The 17,820-nt window shown below is 42.9% G+C and overlaps 1 pseudogene; it reads right to left on the reverse strand.

Moving 5' to 3' along the window:
- Nucleotides 1–2,036: 2,036 nt before the first annotated feature.
- LOC147464070 (uncharacterized) overlaps nt 2,037–17,820 on the reverse strand; it is a 39,660-nt pseudogene continuing 23,876 nt past the window's right edge.

Consider the following 17,820-nt stretch of genomic DNA (forward strand, 5'->3'; position numbering starts at 1 on the left):
CATTAGTACATACTGTGACCATCTTCTCCATGGTTGTAGCAGTGATACTACCTGTTTTGTTATCGTGCTCTTCTCGGGTCTTGGCCTCTTTCTTGATTCCTTCCTTGCTGTATCAAGTGGACAGACAAATTCTGCAGTTGGTCAGTAATGTGGGCCAACATATCTTGTTGGTCATTCTTACCCCAGGAGCCAATGGTGGAGGAATGGTGGTTGTCGTGGTTGTTGATAAAAACGATGTTCTTGCTTCTGTTGACTCGGTTTTGTTTGGCTTTCATCCGCAACTTCTTGTCGTTAAGGCAATCAATCTCGAGGGCTAACTCATACGTAGCCTCGAATCTACCTTTCACCTTCTCCTTAAGAAGCGGCCATAAGCCATGCGTGAACTGGTCCTTTTTGAGGAAACTGGGTGCAACTTTCCCTCTTGCCACCGTTCCCACAAATCCACAAACTTGGATTGATAGGTGTCATACTCTAAAAGACCCTCCTGCTTCAAGTCTCTCAACTTGTCCCACAACTTCTCAAAAGTGGTACCTCCCCCAAAGCACCTCTTAAAAGCAATTTTTAAGGGATCCCAATCATCCTTATTTGCTTGTTGAAGTGCGTTGTACCACAACCTAGCTTCTAGCTTCATGAGATGCTTAAATATTTTAACCTGGGATTCATCTGTATCTTTGTTGCTTACTACACATGCCACTTGAAAGTCATCTAGGAAATCTATTACCAAATCCTCCCCCTTGTTTCCTTTAAATGTTGGAAATGCTACACTTGCCATGATTACTGAGAGAGAGAGAGAGAGAGAGAGAGAGAGAGAGAGAGAGAGAGAGAGAGAGAGAGAGAGAGAGAGAGAGAGAGAGAGAGAGAGAGAGAGCTAGAAAGATACATTGATTACCTTGCAATCCAAAGATATTTTTTTATTTTTTTTCTTTACAAGGAGGCGTGTATACCCTTTTTATACTAGAACATAGATTAAAATCTCAAACGGGCCTTGTACCAAAGGTAAGACAAATGGCTGACCTGATGCCAGAACCTCAAAGAAGTGCTCCCCACCCAGCATGGTGTCGATGGTGTACTGGTAGTGAGCCTTCTAGTCTAGTATTACCTTGATTGAGCGTACTCGTATCGGAATGTGTGATCTGCCTTGAGGTAGGTTGTACTGATTCATGTGAATATTAGAGGTGCTTAGTCACTGTCCAAGTTTATGGGAGAGGGTGGTGTTCTTTCCTGAAACAATCTCAGCAGATCCCTAGTCTCTCTAGTGAGAGCATGAGCATGTGCTTCCATTATCTGTGCTGCAACATTAGATGCGACTTGGAAATTGACTATGATAAGTACCTCGATGAGTAGAATAGTGTTGATTCTCTGTTAGTCATAGGTTGCGGACATGGTTTTGACTTCCTATTTCTTCTCCTCGGCACTGCCTATGTATATTCACTGACTCTGACGTGTTGGTTGATTCTCCCACTACACATCGATTACAGTTACGCATGGCACTTGAGCTTCGATGGAGATGCGAAGTTCATCTAGTTGTGCTTGGAGATCTTCTTCTTCTATCATCCACTTAGTGAACCTTGCTAACCATTCATCCATCCACAAAATTTAAGGGGTTTTAGTCTTGTAAACTGGAGGGTTTCATGAAAGGATCCTTGGTGGGGGCGCCAAGAAAATGATAACCGAAAATGACATGCCATGTGGGGTGGCCTCTACACAACACATAGCCTGAACATCCCCAAGCATCACCTCAAGGTAGGAGTTATCCTATAACTAGAAGGGGCACCACCTAGCATAAGTGCGGCTGGGACGCACACATAAGGTAGCAAAATTGAGATGCCCTCTAGGTAACCAACCCATTGGGCAGATAGGCAGGCGAACAGGTTGCATGCTATTGTTTGGGGTTCATTGGACGGACAGGCTACTGCCACTATCAACTCGAAAGGTAGAAAGGGCCACGTGCCAGAGGGAGGGGAAAAGGCTTGACTCTTAAGGGAAGCATCTCTATGAGCTGATGCACGACCGTTGCGTCTCCAGGTCCATGTACCCTACAAGACACGCCAAGAGTTTAAGGAGTAGCTGGAGGTCACCAGCATCAAAAGTTGGTTTCCAACAAAGAGCTTGCTTAAGTGAGGGCTTCCTTGCCTGGCTATCTCAAGCATTTGCACACAGGTCCCAAAGCTTGCCCTCCTCGAACTCTCTGCAAATCCGTTGTTGTTGCTAACTCTCCCTCCTCCTCTTTCTCTTTGGTCTTGCTCCCCTTGAACTACTCTACTTTTGCTGCCCTTGTCATAACTATACTCCTCCATCTTTGCCGCAGCCTTTGACCACTCCCTCTGCTTGCTGCCTTGCTTCGTGCGTCCCTTCCTCTCTATCTCTTGCTCCCCCTTTGACACATACACCCTCTCTGGCGACATCCTTTCTTTAAAAGAAGAGTACTGCTTGCCCTGCTTTATGTTGTCTCTGCCTCCTCTCCCTACATGGTGTACATTATACAAGCGTAGTGAATACAAGCCATGCACTTGCTCTTCATCCTCAAAGTCATCCAGCCCAAGCCTCCCATGGTTAAAGCAATCAAGAAAAACCCTCTGTCCGGGCAAAGTGGCGGTGGACTGATGGGCACGGTCTCCTCGAAGAAGCGTGCAAAGGAAGGTGCAAGCCAAGAGCTAGGAATCTTGCCACATTGTGATACCTGTCGAAACCGGTCCGCACCGGTGCAGAACGGTTCCAGCAAGTTCACGATATACAATGCAATAGGGCTTTACTCTAAAGGGAAGAGTCTCTATGACTTGATGCACGATGGTGGCGTCTCCAAGCCCATGCATCCTACAAGACGCGCCTGGAGAAGCCAGGCCGACGGGTGTGTCATATAAGGTCTACCGAACTGAAGGGCGTACTACTAGCACAGCTTAGGCTCGTCCTAGATATCGGCCACAGCTTACGGCTTCTAAAACACAGCTGTTGCAGGACATAAATGAGCTACCAACAAAAAATAAGAATACACAGCCCAAGCTGCAGGCCTCTCTCTCTCTCTCTCTCTCACACACACACACACACACACACACACATATGTGTTGTCGGAGCTGCTAGTGACCCTAGCTACTGTCGTGGTGTAAATGTGTAGTGTTGAGGCCTGGATGATTTCGCAAACCCTAGCGGTGCCGCCTCCATGAAGACCAAAGTAGCACGTTTTCTAAAAAGAAATCACCCTACCCTACCCCTCCCTGGTATGTTGCTACAACTAGTCCGTGCCGGCGCGGACTAGTTGTAGCAACATACCAGGGAGGGGTAGGGTAGGGTCATCTCTTTTTTTTCAAACGGTTGCAATAGAAGAGTAGGGTCACGTTGATAGGCTCTAATTTGTGGAATTTTCAAGAATTTCCAAAACACCCCCAATATTTTGTCATAATTACCCAAAATGCCCTTCAAATTTTTCAAAATTCCCAAAATACCCGTGTTTGCGAGATAAAATTTTTCCAAAGATAAAAAAATTTGTAGCTTTAAATAAGAAGATTGATTTTCTAACAATACAAGATGCTAAAACTATAATTTGAGTTGGTTATGTAGGCCTTGGAGATGTATTGCTTCATTGTTTGCAGACATAACTGCCTTTTTAACGAGGTGAGTTACATGCTAAGCACTCAATTAAAACGGATCTCAATTGTCAAAATAGAATAAAGAGTAGGAAATCTTAAACAATCCAACCAAAATAGATATAATGGTATTTTGGGAAATTTTGAAATTTGAGGGGGTATTTTGGGAATTTCCACAAATTAGACTCGGGCTTTTGAAAACATTCCCTTTAAAAAATGTCCAGCAAAACCAGGGATGTGTTGTAGCATGTTGTGCCACTGGCAAAGAAAGCCGCACCACAGGCACATAATTCAATTGTGTGCCTCTTGGGCGAGGCTGCATGAAGTTGAGGTGTTTACAACGGGTGACAGTACAACGACACCTGCAATGTGATGGCGAGCAATGGGAGGGATTTTTTCTTCCATGGTTGAAGTGACTGGGGCATTGGATTGCAGCCACATAAGCCAGTGTATAGGAGAAACAACTATGCTCCTGTGTTGGTTGCTTTTGTTTACATGCTGGTGCAAAGGATCTTGGCAGGCTTTGGAATCTTTGAATTTCCATTATGTGAGTGACGCAGGCTTGGATATCCACAATGTAGTTGCAATGGGTGCATCCACAACTTATTGCTCTCATTTCCTCCACCATTTTAGTGTCAAGATGGTAAGAGGAAAGGGAGGACCGCTCAAGGGTGCTGCACTACGAAGCTGAGAGAGAGAGAGAGAGAGAGAGAGAGAGAGAGAGAGAGAGAGAGAGAGAGAGAGAGAGAGAGAGAGAGAGAGAGAGAGAGAGAGAGAACACTTATTCTCGCTTGCTTTAGGCACTTGTTTTTGCTTGCTTACAAAAGTGGAGTTGTTTCATGCTTTAGGAGGTTCTCGGATAGCATTGTAGTCTTACAAGGTGGTGTGTTGTCTTTATTTCAAAATCTAAGGTGCCAAATTTTTGGTGGGCTATTTTTCAGAGGAGGCTAGGTATGCCACATGGAATTGAATTATATATGTTTTGAGTATGAAGACATTGCTTGCTTGTGTCTCGAGTATTCAATTTTCAATATAATGGTTCTAAAATCTCATTTTTTGTCAATTAAGTGTCAGATTTGTGGTAGTGAAAGTAATGTGCATGGCATAATATTTCACCATTATTGATCTTTTATCAATTTGCTCAGATTTATCTTCGCCCGGTTTTTCTTGCTCAGTGATTAGAAACCCCCAACAAAGGTAAAGCAAGGATACAAGAAGAAGTCATAGTTTTAAAGAACAGAGCCTGGAAGAAGACTTCATCAACCATTGCTTCAACCTCAAAACCTGTCTCACCATGCAACATCAGTGTGTTACCAAAGCATGAAGAGCAGGTATTCGTCAATGTATTTGACAAAATGGCATCACAAAACCAAACCAAAGTGAATGGCCTAAACCTCAATAACATATGGAATTGGATTTCAGGATGTGATCAGGTAAGTCCAAGTCGCCATTAAAAATACATGGCATAAGAGTCTAGAGTCGGGCAGCTGAGCCACTAAATGAGCAAAGTGTCAGAACGAAGCTTCAAGTCTAATATTTTCTATGTGGTCTATGAGTCTAGCTAATAGATATAAGCTCAAACTGGAGAGTTGAGCATACATAAACTCATGTCGCTCATGCTGGAAGAGGTGAGCATAAGAGTCGAAGGCTATTATGAAGAAAACGGAGTAGTCCAAAATTACTCACACACTTGATGCAGTGAGGAAGAGTGGAGAAACCTCACCAGTTCCTGGCGCCTATTTTGTATGTAAGGCAACTCCCCAGTCAAGAGGGACTGCGCTATGGCCTTTGGGTCAGTTGAGCCAATGGAAGCATGTATCCCTATCTGGGCAAGCACTTTACCAAGAAAGCGAGTACCAAACGTTGTGCATACAAGGGATCTACGCACTAGGAACACTTGATGCGCACTTTGAGCAATGGTGCTCAAACACAAAAACTTGCTCAAAGATTTTAACGACCAAGTCATAAAATGGGCTTGGGGAGTAAATTCATTATGGATAATGGCCACATCGCAAGGGGGGAGTTGTCCTGTTGCAAGATGTTGTCCAAGATAATTAACAGCAAACAGAATATCAGGACAAGTGTTCATGCCAACAAACTGAAGACATCCAATCAAGTTAGCATAAGGTTGATTTGTGACAAGTTGACCGCCATTGTTAGAAGTGTTCTTCGTAGAGCTCGCAAGACAAGGTGTGTTGGCTGAATGTGTAGATTCCATACCAAATTTTTGAATAGTATCTGCAATAAACTTTGACTCTCGAAGGAATAAAATACCTTTTGTACGGTTCCGTTGGATTTGAATGCCAAGACACGAGTGAATCTCTTCAAGATCCACCATATCAAATGCAGAAGACGATAACTTTTTCACTTGCTGAAGAAATCCCAAATCATTGGAAACAAGGATGGTATCATCCACATAAAGAGCAAGAATCACAAAACTGCTACCTTGGCATTTTATGTATAAGTTGGGGTATGACGAGCAAGAGATGAATCCTTTAGAGGTGAGAAAAAGATCAAATTTTGTATACCAGGCTTGCGAAGCTTGTTTGAGACCATATAGTGCCTTATGGAGTTGAGCAACAAGGTCTTCTTTACCTGGAATAACAAACCCTTCTGGTTGTTCCATATAAATTTTCTCTTCCAAGTCACCATTAAGAAAAGCAGTTCGCACATCCATTTGATGAGCTTCTAAATCAAATTGAACAGCAAATTCCAATAAAACTTGAACACTTGTAATGCGAACAACTGGTGAAAAAGTCTCTTGATAATCAACACCAGCTACTTGGGAGTAACCTTTTTCAACTAAACGCACCTTGAACTTGTCAAAAGATCCATCTGCTTTTACTTTTGTCTTATACACCCACTTACATTTAATAGCTGTACGACCAGGAGGTAATTTAGTTAGTATCCATGTACCTTTAGAGATAAGAGAATCGTACTCTGCTTCCATAGCCTCTTGCCATTGATCCTTTTGTGGTGAAGAGATAGCTTCATCATAAGTAATGGGATCTTTGGAAGTAGAAAAAGCATTATCAGCAATATCGTTGTGAGCGGGATGAAAACACACACAGCGCCTCTATAACGACCCGACACAAACTCTTGGGAAGATACACACACACACACTATGGGGCACCACTCGGCTTAGACAACACACCTGGCCGAGACAGGGAACACACCTCTGGAGTGAGAGGAGAGAGACTATCCACTTGCCCACTCCACACACACACACACACACCCAAAAAAACTCAGCTCAAAAGAGGATAATTTCTGATAATTAGGTACAATTGAGCTTGGGCCAACACCGATGGGGCAAATAGCTCACACAATATGGGTAAAATAAGCCAGATACAATCACAAACTAGAGCAGAAACTTCGCTCATAGGAGAAACTTACACAGAAAAATAGCAAGAAAAGAGGGAGGAATTTGGCAAAACGGACAGCACCATCACGTCCGGAACAGCCCAAAACCCCAGTCTACAATGTCAAAGTGCTCAAATCCGACCTCGGATGAGCAGTTTACGGCCAAAACAGGCTCCAAAATGAGCAGAAACACACCTGCGGCTGTTCCTCCTGTCTTCTCCACGTTTTTTCTAGTCTTCTCTCTGTTTTTTCAGTTCCCACACTTAGCTTTGTTAGTTGGGCACCCTTGGCCTTTTAGATGACCTCAAACGGACCCCGAACAGGCCAAAAACTGACCTCGCAGTGCATAGTTGTCACCTTTTTGCATCATTCGCACACCTGGCACTCAGCTTTTTTCCAATAATGCATCTCGCCACCACGTAAAGTGGCCCCAAAGAGTAGTCCTAATGATGAACTTTCTGCATAACTCTCACCAGAAAACACCCACGTTGTGTCCGCCCTCATCCGCGTGCAAATATTGACCTTGTTCGCCCTCTTGACGCCACTAGATGCCATCTGACGCACTTGCTGACCTCACGTCGTCGGCCCGCGGATAGCTTCCTCGAGAAGTTTTACACGCTACAAACTCCTCATTATTGTAGAGAAACACAGTGGTACTGGTAATAGTGAAAATCGATGCACTGTGTACACCCTGTCCTACCTGTACACATGTGGGCCCCACATAACCACCTGGCTAAGGAAAATGGGCTATCCTTTATTTGATGAACCATGCATGTATATGTACATATGCGCAATACCTTGCTCCAAAAAACTCCTGACATAATTTGCCCATGCCCTAGCCTGCTAGATCATTCATGATCAGCAGCAGCAAAGAGAGATATGAGACTTGCCGCATCACAGGTCTCCTCATCCCTCACCAACACTGCTTGATCCACAGACAACTCATCTTGCTCCACCATCATCAATCTAGCATGATACAATTTAAGACGCAACCCATTTACCCTTGACTTATGTAGAACACCATCCAGGTAAGCCAGCTGATATGTGCCATTTGGAAAACACTCCACTACCTTGAAAGGGCCTTCCCACTTAATTTGAAACTTCTTTTGGAAGGTGTTGTCCAGCTTACTATTGTAGCGCAAAACCAAGTCATGCTTCTTGATACCCTTAATTTTGACCTTTTCATTTATCTTTGCCAAAGCCCTATCTTGCATCTGCCCATAATGTTCCAATGCACTCATCCTATCCAACTGAACCTCTTGTAGTTGTAAGAGCCTCTCTTCGAATGCATCACTAGGCGGCCCAAGAAACTTCTCTAACATCTTGACCGCAGGAAACTCTACTTCCACATGCAATAGTGCTTCTTTTCCATACACCAAATGAAATGGAGTAAACCCTGTACCTGTCTTCACCGAAGTACGGTAAGCCCATAATGCACTAGGAAATTCCAAATCCCAATTCTTTCCTTGGTGCTCTGTCACTTTCAAAAGAATCTGTACCAACTCACCATTGAATCTTTCATTTAGGCCATTACACTGTGGGTAATAAGGAGTGGTATGCTGGTGCCTAATCTTCATCTTTGTGCATAAGAAGTCTAGCAGTTTAGCTCTAAATCCTGGCCCCTTATCTGAAAGTAGCTCTAATGGCACCCCAAACTTGCAACATATTTCATCATACACAAATTTTGCCACATCCTTTGCAGTGATCTGTTTTATTGCTATAGCCTCTGCCCATCTAGAAAGATAGTCCACTACCGTCAAAATATAGCTTTTGCCCCTCCTTGTGATAGGTAACGGGCCTATTGCATCAATCCCCCACTTTTCAAACACATCAAACGCCATAATGGTTTTTCGTAGCTCTAGCTTCAACACTCTCTTCCCAAATGCTTGACACCTATTGCAAGACCTACACCAATGGTGAACATCCTTGTGCAAACTAGGCCATACATACCCCTCTTGCAAAATCTTATGCAAGGTGATCTTTAGAGCAAAATGGCCACCACATGCGCCTTCATGATTCTCTTCCAACACTCTGGAAAGCTCCTCCCGCCAAGGTACACGTCTCCACACGAGATCAGCCCCTTTCATGTATAAGACATCACCAATCAATTTGTACCTGTATGCTCTACGCACAAAGCCATACTTCTTAGACTTCTGAATCTCCTTTGGAATGATTCCTATTAGCAAAAACTCCTCTTCTTGAGCCAAACTTTCCCGGCCATGATAAAGAGGTAAATTGGTCCTCAACACAAATAGCTCCCCAATCATGCCTTGAGCTGTTTCATGTGCCTCTCCATTTAGAGCACGTTCAATGTATCTGATGCTCCATGCTTCAAACTTTTTTAACAGGCATTTAATTCTAAAGCACATTTCCTTCAATGAGGTGTTCTTGCGCTTCCACACACCCAGCACTTGCTTCACCACTAACAAGGCATCACCTTTTATCCTCAACCTTTGAACCCCATGCTTCAAACAAATGTGTAATCCGGATTCCAATGTAGCATATTCAGCCTCATTGTTACTATGCGCATCCAATTTGAACCCTCTCTTGCATACTAGCTTCCCCTCTAGATCATAAAGTGCTATACCCCCTGAAGCTGCATCATGGCTCTTTCTGTATGAACCATCAAAGAACAACACATGTGCATTGCTGATGTGGCACTTCTTCAACTACCTTTCTCACCACATCTTCCTTAACAATAAGGGGATTGTCCTTGTAGGTCAACAAATCAGCTAGGGTAGCCCTTGTACTATCTTCCACTAGAAAAGAGAACTCAAACTCTTGCAGCTCAATTACCCATTTCTTCACCACATTTAACATGTTAGTACCATTAATTAACTATGGCAAAAAGGCATAACTCGTCAAGAAAACAAAAGGCCGTGGTAGCAAGTAATGACGAAATCGTCGACAAGCAAATATTACACTGGCCATCACTAGCTCTACTTCCGATAACTTTCTCTCCACTACCAACTTCACTCGGCTTGCACAATACACTGGCCTCATATAATGGCTGCCCTTCCCCTTTTGCAATAGCATAGCTCCAATGGCATCATCCCCTACTGATGGATTTACATAAAAAAATTTCTCCCAATCAGGAGCCTGCATGGCTGACAAACCCCCTAACACCTCTTTCACCTCTTGAAACACTTCTTCACACTTGTCATCCCATTGCAATGGATCATGCTTTGCCACTTGCTGTAATGGATAAAGAAGCTGCGAAGACAATGGAATAAACCGTGCCATGTACTTTACTTTGTGTATAAAGGTTGCCAATTGCTTCGTACTCGTAGGTGATGGAAGAAGAATAATAGACTTAACCTTTTCTGGATCAGCCTCAATGCCATTTTTTGACACCATGTGGCCCAATAACTTCACCCTTGGCTGTGCTAAATGACATTTCTTTGGATTTAGTTGTCCTCCACATTCATCATATCGAGCCAATACCATCTGTAGCTTCTCATGGTGTTCAGCCCTACTGCTATAAACACAGAAGTCATCCATAAAAGCTTTAACACAACTACCAATGAATGGTTCCAACACCCAATTCGCTCTCTCTTGATAGAAAGATGGTCCATTTGACAACCCAAACGGCAACACTATGTAGCAATAGCAGCCCCATGGCGTAATGAAAGTTGTCTTTGTGCGGTCTTTAAGAGCAATCTTCAATTGAAAATAGCCTGAAAAACTATCACACACACTGTACCTCTCATAACCTGCCAGTGAATCCAAGATCTGATCAATGAAAGGAAGAGGATATGGGTTCTTCTTAGTGGCTGCGTTTAAGGGTTTAAAATCTACACAAATTCTCCACTTCCCATCCTTCTTTGGACTGACTACAACTGGACTCACCCATTTTGTGGTCTCCATAGGGACTATGAACCCTGCCTTCAATAACTTGTCCACCTCTTCTCGCAAGGCTTCCATTTTCTCTTGACCCATCCTTCTTAGCCTTTGCCGCACTGGCTTAGCTCCTTCTTTCAGCTCTATATGCATCTCTTTTCCCTTGAACCCTCTGATCTCTTCATATGAAGTAATGAACAAATCAGGAAAACTAGCCAGCATGTGCAAATATATATCCTTCTCCATAGTTGAGAGGTCTCCACTGATCATTTGTGTCATCAATTCCTGCTTCTTTGACAACTCAACCTTGGTTTGCATCAACCCTTCAATCACTTCATAAGGCCCTTCACTTTCATCTTCAACCTCATTCGCAAATGCAACTAAACCAAACTCCTAGATTTCTTTGTCCATCAAAAGAAATGCAACATCAACATCCTCATCACTGCTGGTAGTGCTATCACTGTCCTCATCTGTCCCCGTGGAAGAGTCTTCATCACTAGACTCATGCTCATCTTCATAAAGCTCCTCTAATCGTTTTCTTGTGTCCATATTATAAAGCTTCTTGGTACCTGTCTTTCCATAGAGGCTAATCGTACCATGTCGCCAATCTTAAACAGCTCCCACTGCACGTAACCATGGTCTGCCCAGTATAATAGGATATGCTCCCAACCCTGCTGGCATCACATGAAAATCAACCACTGCCTTTACATCATATGCCTCCACTTCTAAGCTCTTTACAACACCCAAGCATTTTACTTTTTGATGGTTTGCCAATCTGATCCGAAAACCTGACACCCCAGCCACTGTGAGACCCATCTTTTCAACGCATGAGTGTGTTATGACGCATATTTGGGCTCCGCCATCCACATAACCTTGTCCCAAATTTTTCCTTTTATGCCACACATCTACTATTGGACAAATGTCTGGTAGCTCGTCCATTGCCAACACCTTCACTGAACCTCTCTCTAGCTCTTTCTCCATTGGGTTAATCATCCTCTTCCACTGTCGCTTTAGCTTAGGCACCATCTCTATAAGCTGCCCAAAAGTAACATCTGCCTTCCTGCTCTTTCCTTTCTTCTTACTAGGACCTGGGGCACTTCTTCCTTCCTTTTCCTCTATGGTCCTCTTTCCAATAGGCATCACTAATGTATCCTCTAGCTTTGATGCCTTCTTCAAGGTGACTACACTTAGCACTTTTGTCTTTCCCTTTTCCTCCTGGGTCAGTCCAGTGGTTCCTTCGTCTCCCTTAATTTCGATGCCATAATCATTTGACCTAGTTAGCACCTGTCTTGGCAATGGATACGCTTATCACATTTCGGGCTGATGTGACCCAAATCTCCACAATTATAACATGTGGACGGCTGCCTCCAAAACCTACCATTGCTTTGTCCAACACCATTCCTAGGCCTTTCTTCACCTCCTGGCTGATTTGCAAACCTCCCTCGACCTCGATTATTTCCCACTTGACCTAGCATGTTTAGGCTGAGATTCTTCATCAAATCTACCACTTGCCTCATGTCTTGCCTTAGCCCATCATCTTGCACCGATGTAGTGACCACTGCTGGCATAACCTGAGTAGTAACAGGAACCACTGGTTCATGATGAACCCCTGACATGCGACCTTGTAAAGAGTCCATAGGCTGAAATTCAGACCTCATGGGCAAAGACTCCACCCCTAACTGGCTCATTTTCCTCAACTTCCACTCTTTGTTACTTGCTACCTCTAGTGCATCTTCATATGTCCTAGGCTTCTTTAGCTCCACTCTCCAACGTATATTCTCCCAAAGACCAGCCAAGAACCTGTCCTTCTTCATCATGTCAGGCGGGGGTACCTGTGGTGCTAAAGCCTTGCACATTCGCTCCCATGCCAATGAAAACTTACGTATGTACGCATCTACTGGCTCACCTTCCTTTTGCACCAAAGCCTGTACTTCTTGCCACACCTTGTCAGGATCTTCTATCTTCACAAACTCCACTTCCAACCCATGTCGTAGATTGTCCCAACTCAACCTTACAGGTGGATCAGCCACACGCAACTCCTCTTCAAATGCTTTAGACCAAACTCGTGCATCACTCTTCAAACAAATTTCGAGAAGGCGTAACATTTGCGTAGGGTCATGAATCTGGTTGCTAATGCAGGCAACCTCCATCTTTTCCAAAAATTCTTCCACATCTTCATCACTTCTTCCATAAAACTCGGGATAAGAGAAAGACATGTCTACCCAAATTATGATTCTTTGAGAACCCCTTCGAACACACGTGCAAGAACCCAAAACTTTTCACTACCCAATCCCCAGAAACTTCAATGGAGCTCAACTTTAGATAAGGACAAACACATGCACATCAAATGAGTTTTCATAGTTAATCATCGGAATGACAACAGGCAAAGGACATTCCAGGATCTCTCTCAATCTTCTTGGCCCAAACATAAAGACTATGCGCTGCTGGAAAAAGATCTTCCTGGACACATGAACATTAATCTGAATTCTTTGAGTTAAATGAAAAGGAGTGAAGTGAGGGCCATTTTGATCATCCATTAAAGCCAACCATGAAGCTCCCAAGAAGGCACACCTAACTCAACCTCTGATTTTGCCAAAATTTCAGCAGCATAACAGCATAAATGGCTCAAAATACCAAAAAACTAGCCATCATAACTTGGGAAAATTTCGACAGAGTTTCCCCAGAAGTAGAGCAGTAGAAACCCAAAATATAGACTGTCTATGTATGCATAAACTGTCAACAATAGAACCCGAGCATCAAGTAGGACTCACTAGTACATAGCCTATGGCGAGGTCACAAAAAGGGTGCTCCAGCTACCTGTATCACCGAAAGGATCTCCACATTTGAGAATCCCCCAGCTCAATAAAAACCTCACGCTATCGACCCTCACACGAAGGCTAATGCAAATCGCATATAGTCAAGTCTCAGAAATGACTATCGTCCAGACCAAGTCTAAGAAATGGCTGGGACTGCCAAATACAACCAAGTATGGCTCCACAAATGCGTACAATGGCAGTTTCCACAAGTAACGTACAATCCAGCAGACAATGCGCTCAAATAGGCGCCAAGTGATGCATTCCCACAACAACTGCAAGTGACATCACTGCTAGTATATCATTGTACTCCAGCTACCTGTACCTATGTGAATCACCTGTACCTGTACCTCTCCCTATAACGGCCTTTTAGATGACCTCAAACGGACCCCGAACAGGCCAAAAACTGACCTCGCAGTGCATAGTTGTCACCTTTTTGCATCATTCGCACACCTGGCACTCAGCTTTTTTCTAATAATGCATCTCGCCACCACGTGAAGTGGCCCCAAAAAGTGGTCCTAATGATGACCTTTTTGCATAACTCTCACCAGAAAACACCCACGTTGTGTCCATCCTCATCCGCGTGCAAATATTGACCTCGTTCGCCCTCCTGACGCCACTAGATGCCATCTGACGCACGTGCTGACCTCACGTCGTCGGCCCGCGGATAACTTCCTCGAGAAGTTTTACACGCTACAAACTCCTCATTATTGTAGAGAAACACAGTGGTACTGGTAATAGTGAAAATCAATGCACTGTGTACACCCTGTCCTACCTGTACACATGTGGGCCCCACATAACCACCTGGCTAAGGAAAATGGGCTATCCTTTATTTGATGCACCATGCATGTATATGTACATATGCGCAATACCTTGCTCCAAAAAACTCCTAACATCGTCATCATAAACATGACATGAGCCATGTTCAAAATCAAGAGGCAGATCAGCAAAAATATCAATATCATCATTGGCAACATTCGGAATGGATGGTTGTGAAGAGGAAATTTGCTCTATAGGAAGAGTTTCATCTTCTGAAAGAAATGGAAAATATTGAAGCAATGATTTAGTATCATAAGAATCCCATGGACCATGAGCCTCCCATAAGCTATTCATTAAAAGTAGCATCACGATTCACAATTACTTTCTTGGAGTAAGGGTCATAGAATCTTTGGAAGTGTCAGAATATCCAATAAAGATAACTTTAAGACTAGGAGCATCAAGCTTTGTTCGTGTTTCTTTGGGAACATGAATATAAGCAATACATCCAAAGGTTCGAAAATGAGATACAGAAGGAATGTCATCTGTCCATGCTGTGATGGGTATCTTACCAGAGGGTGCAGTAGTAGGAAGATGATTCTGAATAAATACTGCTGTCAACGTAGCTTCAGCCCAAAAAACACGAGATAAGCCAGAATGAGTCAGCATACATCTTACAGCATTGAGAATAGTGCGATTCTTTCGTTCAGCAACACCGTTCTGTTGAGGCGAATATGGAATAGTGTGTTCATGATGAATTCCACTATCAGCACAGTAACTCACAAACTATCGAGAAACATATTCGCCTCCATTGTCACTACGAAGCTTCTTAAGGCGACGACCAGTTTGAAGTTCCGCAGCCTTGTGGAATTGTTTGAAAACAGATAAGGCTTTAGATTTTTGTCTAAGTAGAAATACAGCCGTATACCTTGAGAAATCATCAATGAAAGTAATGAAGTAGCGATATTGTGATCTCGAAGAAGGTAGAGGTCCACATATATCAGTATGAACAAGATCCAATATGTCATGAGAATGAGTTGTATTTGAAAGAGGAAAGGGTTTGCGATTGTGTTTCCCAAGAGCACAAAATTCACAAATTCCCATATGAGGATGGGCTTTAAGATCCATGCCATGAACAAGATCACGACGTTGAAGATCAAGGAGTTTTGAGAAATCAGCATGAACAAAACGGTGATGCCATACTTTGCAATCATGATCACCTGGAGCAGTGACAACATTTGCTACAGCATCGTTGAGAGAGAGTTCAAACAAATTACCATTTCGAGGAGCAGTGGCTATAGTCTGTCCATCTTTCTCAATTCAGCATTTGGTATGCTCAAATCCAACAAACAGACCAAGATCAACAAGTCTAGCAACTGAAAGAAGATTACGTTGAAGATCTGGTGCATGTAATACTCCTCGCAAAATTTGAGTGGAAGAAGATAAGGTCCCAAGATATAAGTCTCCAATACCCTTTACTTGACAAGTAGTATCATCAGCAAGATAAACAACACGTTGAACTGGCAGTGGATGATAGTTATGGAGCCACTTAGACTGATATGTCATATTTCCTGTAGCACTAGAATCGACAATAAAAAGTGATCCATCGCGTACATGAAGTATTCTGTCTGGAGCAACTGAACATAGGACGCAGCTTGTTTCTTGTACAATGTTGTTTCGATGTTCAGTAGCATATGCTCTATTCCAATCTGTGTCGAATCGAAGCTTATAGCACATATGAGTGGGATGATCAGATCGTCCACAATATTCACAAGAAGAAGAAGAAGAGTATCTAGATAAACGTGGTTGTTTTGTGGTAATATTGTGTTCTTCATCATATTGACGTGCCCAACAATCATGTTCAGTATGGCCATTTTTGTTGCAGTAAGAACATTGCTGATTAGGAAATTTGAGACGAGAGAAAATATTACTGCGACGGCCACCTCTGCGGTTTCCTCGTTGAAATGGACGCCTTCGAGCATAAAAAGCTCGTTCCATCTATTGTGACTCAGTCTCCTCGTGTGAAATCATAGCTGTATCATGACTAGCATTACGACGTTCTTGACGTTGAGAGTATTCAATTAAAGACATGTAGGCTTGGTCGAAATCAAGACCATCTTTATTAGAGAGAATAGTAAAAATGTTATCATAAGAAGAGTCCTTCACCGTATCAAGGAGAAGTGTAATCAGTTGCTTTTGTGGAACAGGATCACCGACAGCAGCAAGTTGATTAATAATAGATTTGAAAGATTCAATATGTCCCGTCATGGCAGTACCAACTTCATATTGTAACTTGTTAAGCAACCCTCTCAAATAAAGTATTTCTGTGACAGATTTCTTCTGAAAGTTTGCAATAAGGTACTTCCATACGTCATGGAAAGTAGGCAGTTCGTACATATCAAGCAAAAGGGAATCAGTAAGAGCAGAAAGAATATACCGACGAGCTGCTTTATCACGTCGTTGCCAATCCGTATAGGCAACATTCGAATCTTCAAATATAGGTCCTTCAGTGATAAGCACATTATCATTATCCGTATCAACAGGCTGAGGCGAACAAACACGATTTCCAAGAACAACATCGGAGAGTTCATCGCCTTCAAGAATTAACAACATCTTTGTTTTCCAGCCTGGAAAACCTTGACCTTGGAAAGGAGGAACAGAACGCTGGCCAAAAGGAAAGCCGTTGGCGAGAATATTCATAGCCGTATCTTGTTGCGAGAAGACGTATAAGATAAGATCGCAGAATTTGCACACCATATATGGTGAAGGCCACAATTGAGAATGAGAGAGATATGAGGACTGTGTTCTGTCAACGATAAACATAAGAAGGATGCTCAAGAAACTTCCAAAGATGTGAGAGACGTCACCCAAAAAGGGCAGGGTAAAGGAAACGTTAATAATAAAAGAGTCCTCAAAATAGAGTGGTGTGAGACGCAAGATTGACGGCCACAATACGAATAGCAAGAAGCTAAATCTTCTCGAAAAAGTTAATGCCAAAATAAGAAAAACGATCGCGGACGCTTCACGAAGAAGTAGGAGGAAGAAAGCTGCGTCAAGCTCAATTGCAGTAAAAACAGCATAACTTTCTGCTGCGAACTCCGATTGACGCGAACCTAGAACTCAAATCAAAGAGCCGAGGAGACGAACAAGTTTTGGATGAAAAATGCCTTTGCGCTATGCTCCATTGCGCTTTTCCCGTTTCTCCAAATTTTGAGCAGAATATCAAGAAAAATTGAGATGAAGTTCAAGGTGTCATCAACAAAAAAACGTAATCAATGATTAGATTGATTAACAATAAACTTCACACAAAACACTAATCATATTCTTCTTAATACAAAACAACCACAGTTAACAAGAATCAATGCTCAAAAATAAAATTTGTAGCAATTTTTGAATCTTACATGCAAATCGCATACACATACTGTTTTGTCACCATGAATTGAATCGGCGCATGATCGTTACTACTCTGA

This window comes from Adiantum capillus-veneris, chromosome 2 (assembly GCF_014529385.1).
Source record: "Adiantum capillus-veneris isolate H3 chromosome 2, ASM1452938v2, whole genome shotgun sequence".
Lineage (NCBI taxonomy): Eukaryota > Viridiplantae > Streptophyta > Polypodiopsida > Polypodiales > Pteridaceae > Adiantum > Adiantum capillus-veneris.